General features: G+C 55.5%; 1 protein-coding gene and 2 non-coding genes across 3 annotated transcripts in view; 2 read left to right on the forward strand and 1 right to left on the reverse strand.

Annotated features, from left to right (window-relative positions):
* LOC122808326 (plexin-B3-like) overlaps positions 1-13,702 on the reverse strand; it is a 2,760,797-nt gene that overhangs the window by 163,260 nt on the left and 2,583,835 nt on the right. The gene's annotated exons all lie outside the window — the stretch shown is intronic.
* On the forward strand, positions 1,108-4,782 carry LOC122809933. The gene has a single exon (XR_006366037.1). It is a non-coding gene; the product is annotated as a 28S ribosomal RNA (ribosomal RNA).
* Positions 5,572-9,148, forward strand: LOC122809935. The gene has a single exon (XR_006366039.1). It is a non-coding gene; the product is annotated as a 28S ribosomal RNA (ribosomal RNA).

Consider the following 13,702-nt stretch of genomic DNA (forward strand, 5'->3'; position numbering starts at 1 on the left):
CCTCTGATTCCTCTCTCTCCATGCACCCTTGTGGATGCCAGCAGGACTGAGCCTGTGTCTCCAGGGGGGAGGAAGAGTGGAGAGAGTGAGAGGAGGGGTGGTGTCTGTCCCCCTTGGTGGGAGGTGCCTGTGCTCCTCTGCTGCCATGAGGGGATGGTGGTGGAAGATGTGCCTGGCCCAATGGTGCGGTCCACCATGTGCCCCGGAGGTGGCTGGCTCCCCATGTGGTAGCGGAAGGGAGAGGGTGTAGTCCCGGCAGGGGGGGCGGTGGCCTCCCCTCTTGCCTTGCGGGGCCACCCCTGGGGGTTTCACAATGGAGTCTTCTCCCCTCGATGTCAGTCATGGGTACCTGTGAAGGATGCCCCGCTCCATGCGGGGTGTTGGTTCAAAGACCTAAAAGGTCAGTGGTGTGGTCATGTGCTGGCCGCTGTGGCACTCCCTGCTGTCCTGCAACGCGGGGCCAGTAACCCCGGTCTGGGCACCCATGATGACGCCTGTGAAACCTCGTGTGCTCGTCTTGAGGTGCGATGCTGGGAGGGCAGGGGTGCCCATGGCAAATGAGAACTGTACGACTGAGCAGTGGATCACTCAGCTCATGCATCAATGAAGAATGCAAGTAACATGAATTGCAGGACTCATTGATCATCAACACTTTGAACTCACTTTGTGGACCCGGGTTACTCCCGGGGCTACACCTGTCTGAGGGTCGATGTGGCTTTCATCACCCATGGGGGTGTCTGGGACCTGTCGAGGGTGCAGCCGGGGAGTCGAGGGAGCCCGCTGTGGGCCCCCCTGTCCTCCCATGGAGAGATGTGGATGGAGGAGTCGTCCCCTGCTGCCCAGAGCCGGGAAGCCTGTCTGAGGATGGGATAGAGCTGGTGTGTGTCCGGTCTGCCCATGGAGGCTGTCGGTAATACCGCCACTGGGCTGCCCCTCCTGGTGTGGAGCCTGACACCTGCCTGCTCGGTTCCTGTGTGCCAAGGCTGTGTTGGCTGTCTGCCGCTTGGAGTTCGGTTGTGAGGAGTGGGAGTGTGGGGGCCAAGGGATGATGGGTAGTCTGTCCGCCCGAGGCCTCTGCTGTCCCCCACTGTGACCATACACTGAACACAACCTCAGATCAGACGTGGCGACCCGACGGATTTAATATTACTAAGCGGAGGAAAAGAAATGAACCAGGATTCCCTCAGTAACGGCGAGTGAAGAGGAAATAGCCCAGCACCAAATTCCCGCCCAGGCGATGGGCACAAGAAGTCAGTCTCCCCAACGCTGCCCAGGGGGCCCAAGTCCTTGTGATCGAGGCTCAGCCCACGGATGGTGTGAGGCTGGTGGGTGGCCCCCGGCTCGTTGGGTTGTTTCTGAATGCAGCCCAAAGCGGGTGGTAAACTCCATCCAAGGCTAAACACAGGCAGGAGGCTGATAACAGACAAGTACCGTAAGGGATAGTTGAAAAGAACTTTGAAGAGAGAGTTCAAAAGAGCGTGAAACTGTTCAGAGGTAAACGGGTGGGTTCCGCATGGTCCGCCCGGAGGATTCAACATGGCAGCCATGCTGGCTGCACGGGTGAGGTGGATCCCCCCCCCCTCTGGGGGATGGGGGACTGTCCCTTAGCATGCTGGCCATCAGGTGCATTTCCTCTGTGGTCGTGCACCTCGACCAGCTCCGGGTCGGCTGGGAAGGCCGTGCAGAAGATGACTCCCCTTATCATAGTTGAGTGCTACAGCCTGTGGCATCAGCCCTCCCTGTGCCCTGGGGTCATGGGAGACCACCGGCACCGCGACCCCCAGCTCCCGGTGGGACTGTTTACTGGGCCGGACTACCCTCAGTGTGGCTTGACTGCATCCTGCAGCTGAGCTCACCTCGGGTGCCCGGGGGCTGTGGTGATGTCGGTGACCTACTTCCCATCTTGAAACATGGACCAAGGAGTCTAACAGGTGCATGAGTCCGAGGGTGGGCAGGAGACCCCATGGCGCAATGAAAGTGAGGGCTGGTGAGCTGAGGCGGGATCCCCCCGCCCCACGTGGGGGGCACACCGCTGGCCCATCTCACCCATACCATTGGGAAAGTGGAGAATGAGCATGCCTGGTGGGACCCAAAAGATGGTGAACTATGCCTGGGCAGGGAGAAGCCAGGGGAAACACTGGTGGATGCCCGTAGCAGTCCTGACATTCAAATCGGTCATCCGACCTGGGTATAGGGGCAAAAGACTAATTGAACCATCTAGTAGCTGGCTCCCTCAAGTCTCCCTCAGGATAGCTGGCGCTTGCCGTACACAGTTTTATCTGGTAAAGCGAATGATTAGAGGTCTTGGGGCAGAAACAATCTCAACCTATTCTCAAACTTTAAATGTGTAAGAAGCTCAACTCACTGGCTTGGAGCCAGGCGTGGAATGCAAGCGCCTAGTGGGCCACTTTTGGTAAGCAGAACTGGCGCTATGGGATGAACTGAATGCTAGGTTAAGGCGCCTGATGCAGACGTGCACCAGACCCCAGAAAAGGTGTTGGTTGATATAGATAGCAGGATGGTAGCCATGGAAGTCTGAATCTGCTAAGGAGTGTGTAACAATTCACTTGCCGAATCAACTGAAAATGGATGGTGCTGGAGCATCGGGCACATATCCAGCCATTGCTGGTGCTGCAAGCTGAGGGGACAATGCCACAATGAGTAGGAGGACCACCGGGGTCGCATTGAAGCAAAGGGCGAGGGCCCGGGTGGAGCCGCAGGTGCAGAGCTTGGTGGTAGTAACAAATATTCAAACGGGACCTTTGAAGGCCGAAGTGGAGAACGGTTCCATGTGAGCAGCAGTTGAACATGGGTCAGTCAGTCCTGAGAGATAGGTGAGCTCCGCTCTGAAGGAACGGGCGATGGCCTCCGTCGTCCTTAGCCGATCGAAAGGGAGTCGGGTTCAGATCCCCGAATCCTGAGTGGCAGAGATAGGCACCTCGAATCCGGAGTGGCAGAGATAGACACCTTGCGATGTCCAGTGTGGTGACGCAAATGATCCCGGGAGAAGCCGGCGGGAGCCCTGGGAGAGTCCTCTTTTCTTTGTAAAGGGCAAGGGCACCCTGGAATGGGTTTGCTCCGAGAGAGGGGCTCGCACCCTGGAAAGCATCATGGTTCTGTCGGCATGAGGTGAGCTCTCGCCAACCCTTGCAAATCCGGGGGACAGGGTGCAAGTCTCATGCCAGGCTGTACCTATATCCACAGCAGGTCTCCAAGGTGAACAGTCTCTGGCATGTTAGAACAATGTAGGTAAGGGAAGTTGGCAAGCCAGATCCGTAACCCGGGATAAGGACTGGCTCTAAGGGCTGGGTTGGTCTTGGGCATGAAGAGGGGCTGGGTGAGCGCTGTGGCTGGAAGAGGTGTCGCCCCTTTGCCATGCTCCCCTTGGGGATGGTGGCGTGACTCTGAACCCACGCTGGGCCCTTCCTATTGATCACCCGGCTGTGGCGTGCCGGTCCTGACTGTCATCCTGCATCATCCGGCTGGTAGCAGCTGACTTAGAACTGGTGCGGACCGAGGGAATCCGACTGTTTAATTAAAACAAAGCATCGCAAAGGCCCGAGACGGGAGTTAACGCGATGTGACTTTTGCCCAGTGCTCTGAATGTCAAAGTGAAGAAATTCAATGAAGCGTGGTTAAACAGCTGGAGTAACTATGACTCTCAAGGCAGCTAAATGCCTTGTCATCTAATTAGTGATGCGCATGAATGGATGAACGAGATTCCCACTGTCCCTACCTATCTAGCAAAACCACAGCCAAGGGAATGGGCTTGGCAGAATCAGAGGGGAAAGAAGACCCTGTTGAGCTTGACTCTAGTCTGGCACTGTGAAGAGACATGAGAGGGAGATGTAGAATAAGTAAGAGGTCTCGGCCACCGGTGAAATACCACTACTCATTATTATTTCACTCACCTGTTGAGGCAGGGATGTGAGCTCTCGTTTCTGGCTCTAAGTGCCTTGGCATCCAGGCGCAACCCACTCCGAGGACAGTGTCAGGTGGGGAGTTTGACTGTGGCAGTACACCTGTCAAAGAGCAATGTAGGTGTCCTAAGGCGAGGTAAGGGAGGACAGAAATCTCCCATGGAGCAGAAGGACAAAAGCTCACTTGATCTTGATTTTCAGTATCAATACAGACCGTGAAACCGGGGCCTCATGATTCTTCTGGCTTTTTGGGTTTTAAGCAGGAGGTGTCAAAAAAGTTAACACAGGGATAACTAGCTTGTGGTGGCCAAGTGTTCATAGCGACATCACTTTTTGATCCTTGGTTGTCGGCTCTACCTATCATTGTGAAGCAGAATTCACCAAGCGTTGGATTGTTCACTCAATAATAGGGAACGTGAGCTGAGTTTAGACCGTCGTGAGACAGGTTAGTTTTACCCTACTGATGATATGTTGTTACGATAGTAATCCTGATCAGTACAAGAGGAACTGCAAGTTCAGACATTTGGTGTATGTGCTTGGCTGAGGAGCCAATGGTGCGAAGTTACCATCTTGGGATTATGACTGAACGCCTCCAAGTCAGAATCCCCTACAATAATGATACTTTAGCGCCATGGAACTCCAGTTGGCCAGAGATTGCCATCCACAAAGTTGGTGAGGAGTGCCGCTCGTCACTGGGTCAGAGTTTGACGGAAGGGGCTGCCTCTCTCCAGCAGTGCACCACACGTTGTAGCCAGTGGTAAATCATTCATAGACAACCTGATTCTGGGTCAGGCTTTCGTAATTAGCAGAACAGCAAAAAGCTGTGATCTATTGAAAGTCAACCCTCGAGCCAAGCTTTTGTCACAGACAGGTGGACAGGCTCTGCGCTCTAGCGGGGAGGGGGACCTGTCTCAGGCCGGCTGGGCCTGCCCTCCCCAGTTTGTCCAGACAGTTGGTTGGACTTTGTTCCTCTGCGGCGGGCGTGGGGTCTGGCTGGGGGATGGAGAGAGCGTGGTCCGGGCACAATCTGGCAGAGGAGTGTCCCCCATGGGCGGAGGTCCCTGGTTGCACCCCTCGCTCCGCACACTCCAAGCCTCTGACCAGATAGCTAGAACCCCTGCTGTTGTGGATTGGGCTGAATATTGTATCCTCGGGCTTAAGGGTCATCTCTGGAGGAGCAACTTAGTGGCAGGTGCATATCTCCAGGGAGAGAGCAGAGGTCTATCTGGGGAAACCAGATCCGGCTGAGGGATGGAGGGAGAATGGTCCCGGCACAACCCAGCAGAGGAGTCTGGCCGGAAATCCTGCTGGTATGGATGGGGCTGAAGATTGCGTCCTCGGGCTTAAGGGTTGTCCCTGGAGGGGCAACCCAGTATAGGGTGGGTGTCTCCCAGGAGAGAGCAGAGGTCTATCTGGGGAACCAGATCCGGGATCTCATCTCCCCAGCCCCCAGGGGTGCAGAGATATGGCCACCATGTCATCTCGCAACTGGTACCATCCGCAAGTGCTGGGTCAGCCTCTAGTCCTTCACCCGGCACTGCGGGGATGCTGCACTGCAAATGGCACTACTCAGGAGGCAAGGGGACTGGACATAGAAGGCTGTAAGTGAAGCAAATTTGTCAGTGCCTGGTGCCGCTCAGTGAAGAATCAGAGGCGCGAGACGAAATGGGCCAAGATGCTGGGACCAGGGGGCCATGTCCTGTGCGAGTTTGAAAGCCTTAGGTGGAGGTCAAGGGAACGGATGGTGTGAGGCTGGTGGGTGGCCCCCGGCTCGTTGGGTTGTTTCTGAATGCAGCCCAAAGCGGGTGGTAAACTCCATCCAAGGCTAAACACAGGCAGGAGGCTGATAGCAGACAAGTACCGTAAGGGATAGTTGAAAAGAACTTTGAAGAGAGAGTTCAAAAGAGCGTGAAACTGTTCAGAGGTAAACAGGTGGGTTCCGCATGGTCCGCCCGGAGGATTCAACATGGCAGCCATGCTGGCTGCAGGTGAGTGGATCCCCTCTGGGGGATGGGGGACTGTCCCTTAGCATGCTGGCCATCAGGTGCATTTCCTCTGTGGTCGTGCACCTCGACCAGCTCCGGGTCGGCTGGGAAGGCCGTGCAGAAGATGACTCCCCTTATCATAGTTGAGTGCTACAGCCTGTGGCATCAGCCCTCCCTGTGCCCTGGGGTCATGGGAGACCACCGGCACCGCGGTCCCCAGCTCCCGGTGGGACTGTTTACTGGGCCGGACTACCCTCAGTGTGGCTTGACTGCATCCTGCCGCTGAGCTCACCTCGGGTGCCCGGGGGCTGTGGTGATGTCGGTGACCTACTTCCCATCTTGAAACATGGACCAAGGAGTCTAACAGGTGCATGAGTCCGAGGGTGGGCAGGAGACCCCATGGCGCAATGAAAGTGAGGGCTGGTGAGCTGAGGCGGGATCCCCCCGCCCCACGTGGGGGGCACACCGCTGGCCCATCTCACCCATACCATTGGGAAAGTGGAGAATGAGCATGCCTGGTGGGACCCAAAAGATGGTGAACTATGCCTGGGCAGGGAGAAGCCAGGGGAAACACTGGTGGATGCCCGTAGCAGTCCTGACATTCAAATCGGTCATCCGACCTGGGTATAGGGGCAAAAGACTAATTGAACCATCTAGTAGCTGGCTCCCTCAAGTCTCCCTCAGGATAGCTGGCGCTTGCCGTACACAGTTTTATCTGGTAAAGCGAATGATTAGAGGTCTTGGGGCAGAAACAATCTCAACCTATTCTCAAACTTTAAATGTGTAAGAAGCTCAACTCACTGGCTTGGAGCCAGGCGTGGAATGCAAGCGCCTAGTGGGCCACTTTTGGTAAGCAGAACTGGCGCTATGGGATGAACTGAATGCTAGGTTAAGGCGCCTGATGCAGACGTGCACCAGACCCCAGAAAAGGTGTTGGTTGATATAGATAGCAGGATGGTAGCCATGGAAGTCTGAATCTGCTAAGGAGTGTGTAACAATTCACTTGCCGAATCAACTGAAAATGGATGGTGCTGGAGCATCGGGCACATATCCAGCCATTGCTGGTGCTGCAAGCTGAGGGGACAATGCCACAATGAGTAGGAGGACCACCGGGGTCGCATTGAAGCAAAGGGCGAGGGCCCGGGTGGAGCCGCCGCAGGTGCAGAGCTTGGTGGTAGTAACAAATATTCAAACGGGACCTTTGAAGGCCGAAGTGGAGAACGGTTCCATGTGAGCAGCAGTTGAACATGGGTCAGTCAGTCCTGAGAGATAGGTGAGCTCCGCTCTGAAGGAACGGGCGATGGCCTCCGTCGTCCTTAGCCGATCGAAAGGGAGTCGGGTTCAGATCCCCGAATCCTGAGTGGCAGAGATAGGCACCTCGAATCCGGAGTGGCAGAGATAGACACCTTGCGATGTCCAGTGTGGTGACGCAAATGATCCCGGAGAAGCCGGCGGGAGCCCCTGGGAGAGTTCTCTTTTCTTTGTAAAGGGCAAGGGCACCCTGGAATGGGTTTGCTCCGAGAGAGGGGCTCGCACCCTGGAAAGCATCATGGTTCTGTCGGCATGAGGTGAGCTCTCGCCAACCCTTGCAAATCCGGGGGACAGGGTGCAAGTCTCATGCCAGGCTGTACCTATATCCACAGCAGGTCTCCAAGGTGAACAGTCTCTGGCATGTTAGAACAATGTAGGTAAGGGAAGTTGGCAAGCCAGATCCGTAACTTCGGGATAAGGACTGGCTCTAAGGGCTGGGTTGGTCTTGGGCATGAAGAGGGGCTGGGTGAGCGCTGTGGCTGGAAGAGGTGTCGCCCCTTTGCCATGCTCCCCCCTTGGGGGGGGATGGTGGCGGTGACTCTGAACCCACGCTGGGCCCTTCCTATTGATCACTCCGGCTGTGGCACGTGCCGGTCCTGACTGTCATCCTGCATCATCCGGCTGGTAGCAGCTGACTTAGAACTGGTGCGGACCGAGGGAATCCGACTGTTTAATTAAAACAAAGCATCGCAAAGGCCCGAGACGGGTGTTAACACGATGTGACTTTTGCCCAGTGCTCTGAATGTCAAAGTGAAGAAATTCAATGAAGCGTGGTTAAACAGCTGGAGTAACTATGACTCTCAAGGCAGCTAAATGCCTTGTCATCTAATTAGTGATGCGCATGAATGGATGAACGAGATTCCCACTGTCCCTACCTATCTAGCAAAACCACAGCCAAGGGAATGGGCTTGGCAGAATCAGAGGGGAAAGAAGACCCTGTTGAGCTTGACTCTAGTCTGGCACTGTGAAGAGACATGAGAGGGAGATGTAGAATAAGTAAGAGGTCTCGGCCACCGGTGAAATACCACTACTCATTATTATTTCACTCACCTGTTGAGGCAGGGATGTGAGCTCTCGTTTCTGGCTCTAAGTGCCTTGGCATCCAGGCGCAACCCACTCCGAGGACAGTGTCAGGTGGGGAGTTTGACTGTGGCAGTACACCTGTCAAAGAGCAATGTAGGTGTCCTAAGGCGAGGTAAGGGAGGACAGAAATCTCCCATGGAGCAGAAGGACAAAAGCTCACTTGATCTTGATTTTCAGTATCAATACAGACCGTGAAACCGGGGCCTCATGATTCTTCTGGCTTTTTGGGTTTTAAGCAGGAGGTGTCAAAAAAGTTAACACAGGGATAACTAGCTTGTGGTGGACAAGTGTTCATAGCGACATCACTTTTTGATCCTTGGTTGTCGGCTCTACCTATCATTGTGAAGCAGAATTCACCAAGCGTTGGATTGTTCACTCAATAATAGGGAACGTGAGCTGAGTTTAGACCGTCGTGAGACAGGTTAGTTTTACCCTACTGATGATATGTTGTTACGATAGTAATCCTGATCAGTACAAGAGGAACTGCAAGTTCAGACATTTGGTGTATGTGCTTGGCTGAGGAGCCAATGGTGCGAAGCTACCATCTTTGGGATTATGACTGAACGTCTCCAAGTCAGAATCCCGCCTAAACGTAATGATACTTTAGCGCCATGGAACTCCAGTTGGCCAGAGATTGCCATCCACAAAGTTGGTGAGGAGTGCCGCTCGTCACTGGGTCAGAGTTTGGACGGAAGGGGGCTGCCTCTCTCCAGCAGTGCACCACACGTTCGTGGGAAGCCAGTGGTAAATCATTCATAGACAACCTGATTCTGGGTCAGGCTTTCGTAATTAGCAGAACAGCAAAAAGCTGTGATCTACTGAAAGTCAACCCTCGAGCCAAGCTTTTGTCACAGACAGGTGGACAGGCTCTGCGCTCTAGCGGGGAGGGGGACCTGTCTCAGGCCGGCTGGGCCTGCCCTCCCCAGTTTGTCCAGACAGTTGGTTGGACTTTGTTCCTCTGCGGCGGGCATGGGGTCTGGCTGGGGGATGGAGAGAGCGTGGTCCGGGCACAATCTGGCAGAAGAGTGTCCCCCGTGGGCGGAGGTCCCTGGTTGCACCCCTCGCTCCGCACACTCCAAGCCTCTGACCAGATAGCTAGAACCCCTGCTGTTGTGGATTGGGCTGAATATTGTATCCTCGGGCTTAAGGGTCATCTCTGGAGGGGCAACTTAGTGGCAGGTGCATATCTCCAGGGAGAGAGCAGAGGTCTATCTGGGGAAACCAGATCCGGCTGAGGGATGGAGGGAGAATGGTCCCGGCACAACCCAGCAGAGGAGCGTCCTAGCCGGAAATCCTGCTGGTATGGATGGGGCTGAAGATTGCGTCCTCGGGCTTAAGGGTTGTCCCTGGAGGGGCAACCCAGTATAGGGTGGGTGTCTCCCAGGAGAGAGCAGAGGTCTATCTGGGGAACCAGATCCGGGATCTCATCTCCCCAGCCCCCAGGGGTGCAGAGATATGGCCACCATGTCATCTCGCAACTGGTACCATCCGCAAGTGCTGGGTCAGCCTCTAGTCCTTCACCCAGCACTGCGGGGATGCTGCACTGCAAATGGCACTACTCAGGAGGCAAGGGGACTGGACATAGAAGGCTGTAAGTGAAGCAAATTTGTCAGTGCCTGGTGCCACTCAGTGAAGAATCAGAGGCGCGAGACGAAATGGGCCAAGATGCTGGGACCAGGGGGCCATGTCCTGTGCGAGTTTGAAAGCCTTAGGTGGAGGGCAAAGGGGAGAACCACCATCAGAGAAGTCTGGATGAGGGTCTGGCTGAGGCCGCACAGCCCAGCAGAATTACACAAGGCTGTAAGGGTTGGTGGGAAGCTCCCCTGAGGGGCTCTGAGAGCAGGGTTGACATTACGATTTGACAGCCTCCAGGAGTGATGTAAATCAGGAAAAGAGCTCTACCACCTGGGTAGAAGAGGAAGCCATGAGGGGGTCCCTCCCCATGGAAGTCCTTAAGGGAGAGAGAGACTAAAAACAGCCAGGCTGTGACAGCGGCCGCCTGGGTGAGGGGGTCTGGACCACGGCCCCCCTCCGTGATGGAAGTCCGGAAGGCATCCACGCATGGAGCATTCCCTCCTAGATGTGAGGGTCTGGGTCACGCCCTAAAGGGAGCATCTGGCTCAAGGTTGTGGGGCCAGGAGTACTCCTGCCCAGTTGAAGAGGGTCAGGCGGAGCCCCCCCGACGGAAGTTCTCAAAGGAGCATCTGGCAGAAGGCCGCAGGACCAGGAGTGCTCCTTCCAGGCAGGTGTGAGGGGTTCATCCTCATGCAATATGGGACAGTGTCTATTGAAATGTGGCAAAGTCTCCAGAATGCTCTGGATGAGATGGGAAAGGAGGGGCACGCGGAAATCCCAATGGTAGCACAGTTGCCCCTCGGCGGCCAAGAGGAGGTCTGCAAGGCAGGCCGCAATTGGAGGGAGGTCCCCCTGAGAGGCTCAGTGGGCACGGGGACATGGAATGGTTAGGCTGCCTCCGGGAGGTATGCAACCTGGGAAAAGAGCGCTCCCACCCGGGTGGAAGTGGAAGCCTGGAGGGGGTTCCGGCCCTGTGGAAGCCGGAAGGGGAGAGCATCGGAAGGTGTATGGGCATGGAACGCTCCCTTCCTGGGTGCAAGGGTCCGGGTCATGCCCCCAAGGGTGCATCTGGCTCAAGGTTGGAGGGCCAGGAGTGCTTTTGTCTGGTTGAGGGGGTCAGGTGAAGCCATCCCCCAATGGAAGTCCTCAAGGGAGCATCTGGCGGAGGTACCAAGAGCGTTCCTTCAAGGCAAGTGTGAGGGGGTCCATCCTCATGCAGTATGGGATGGCATCTTTTGAAATGTGGCAAAGTCCCCAGAATGCTCTGGATGGGAAAGGACAGAGACGCAGAAGTCCCAATGGGAGCACGGCTGCCCCTCGGTGGCTAAGTGGAGTTCCGAGAGGTCACCGAGGATTGGAGGGAGGTCCCCCTGAGAGGCTCAGTGGGCACAGAGACATGGCACGGTTAGGCAGCCCCCAGGAGATATGCAACCTGGGCAAAGAGTGTTCCAGCCCAGGTGGAAGTGGATGCCTGTAGGGGGTGTCCGCCCCTGTGGAAGTCAGAAGGGGAGAGCGGCAGAAGGCTCTCGGGCATGGAGCGCGCGGTGGTTCGGAAGTTTCATGAGGTATTCCTGCGGAAAGCCGCTGGACCAGGAGCTCTCCTTCCCGGGTGAGCTAGGAGAGTGAGTCCACCCCTGCGGAAGTCGGAGGGGGAAAGTGGCTGAAGGCGCCCGTGCATGGAGCACTCCTGCCAGGGAGGTGTGAGGATTCGGTCCCTGGCCAGTACGGGATAGCGTCCACAAAATGAGGCAAAGTCCCTTGCGTGAATCTGGACAAGAAAGGAGGGGGACTTGGAAGTCCTGATGAGGTCGCGGCTGCTGGTCGGCGGCCGAGGGGAGTTCCGCGAGGTCGGCCAAACATGGAGGGAGGTCCCGGTGAGACAGTGGTGCTCTGGACCGTATTTGAATGGGAGAGTGGCTGAAGGCTGCCGGGCATGAAGCGCTCCCCCCCTGGGTGTGAGGGCGCCGAGAGCGTGCCCCCCAGTGGTTTGGAAGTATCGGGGGTCTTCCTGCGGAAAGCGGCATGACCAGCAGCTCTCCTTCCTAGGTGAACCTGGTGGGGGAGTCCACCCCTGTGGAAGTCGGAAGGGGAGAGTGCAGTAAGGCGCCTGGGCATGGAGCGCTCCCTCTGGGTGCGAGGACACCGAGAGCACACCCCCCCCGGTGGTTCAGATGTTTCAGGGGATCGTCCTATGGAAAGCCGTGGGAGCAGGAGCTCTCCTTCCTGGGGGAAGTCGGTGGGTGAGTCCACCCCTGCGGAAGTCGGAGGGGGCGAGCAGTGTAAAGCACTCGGGCATGAAGCGTTCCTGCCAGAGAGGTATGGGATGGCGTCCGCGAAATCCGGCAAAGTCCCCAGAATGGCTCTGGACTGGTAAAGGAGGGGGCTCGGAAGTACCAATGAGAGCAGGCCTGCCCCTCGGCAGCCAAGGGGAGCTCTGCGAGGGCGGCAGGGATCAGAGGGAGGTCCTGCTGAGAGGCATCCAGAGCATGCATACACGGCACGGTTAGGCAGCCTGCAGGGGATGTGTGTGAAGACTGGGACCGTGGCGTTCTGGACTGGAAAGGAGGGGGGGGGTTCAGAAGTCCCGATGAGTGCGGGCCTGCCCCTCAGCAGCTGAGGGGAGTTCGGTGTGGGCGGCAGGGATCGGAGAGAGGTCCTGCTGAGAGGCATCCAGGGCACAGAGACACTGCATAGTTAGGCAGCCTGCAGGGGATATGCGGGAAGACTGGGACTGTGGTATTCTGGGCCGGAAAGGAGGGGGGCTTGGAAGTCCCGATGAGAGCCGGCCTGCCCCTCAGCGGATGAGGGGAGTTCTACAAGGATGCTCGGGATCAGAGGGAGGCCCCCCAAGAGGCTCTGAGGGCCCTTGGACACGGCATGATTAGGCAGCCTCCAGAGTTAAAGGACGACGGGGTCTCCCATCAGAGTCCGGGCCCCAGCCCCGGGTGACGTCCCGCTGCGCGAACCATATTTCCCCAAAAATAAGACGGGGTCTTATATTCCTTCTCCCGGTGAAATGCGCATTAGGGCTTATTATCAGGGGATGCCTTATTTACCTGCACCGTACAACAATCTAGCTTTATTCAGTTATTCATGCACAAAAATTGACATTAATTAATGAATACAAATCAACATTTCTTCATGTACAAAAATCGATATCTATTCATGTACACAAATTGACATTTATTTTGTACTTTTCTATTATTGAACAACAGTTCTAATAACGGGTTGACAGTTGTGTAAGAATTCTACATAAACAGTGCAACAAATATTTCAACTCCAGAATATCTGCACCTTGGCTTTCACAGTTATTTAAATACAGTCATGTCATCTTCTTCTGGGACATTGTCATAAGTGTCCAACAGCCGAATTTTGGACTGAATTTCTTGCGACTCCATTTCCTGTAGCACCATTGGCCCAAGTCTGTCATGCCTAGCAATTGAACTCTCCTTAAATGAGCACTGCTTGTCCAAGTAGCCTGCTCATAGTGCATTGGCAACACAGCTGTCAGTGATTTTATCCCATGAATTTTTCACCCAAGTCATGACCTCTTGCAGGCTAGCCTTCACAAAGTTTCCATGCTGATTTCTCTGGAGGATAAGGCAGTCATTCCTGTGGGAATCATTATTTGATCTATTCTTCTCCGTGCTAGGAATTTCTTCATTTCTTTAGTGTGACGAGTGCTGGCTAAATCCCAGACTAGCAGACCTCTTTCGTTACCTCGCAAAACAAGTGTCAGCATTACATCGACCCACTTCCTTATAACTGCTTGTGTGCACCAGGCTTTTTTGGTTTCAAGAATGTAAATGCCTGAAACACGTTCAATCT

Source organism: Protopterus annectens, chromosome 8.part0 (assembly GCF_019279795.1).
Source record: "Protopterus annectens isolate FY-2018-M chromosome 8.part0, PAN1.0, whole genome shotgun sequence".
Classification (NCBI taxonomy): Eukaryota; Metazoa; Chordata; order Ceratodontiformes; family Protopteridae; genus Protopterus; species Protopterus annectens.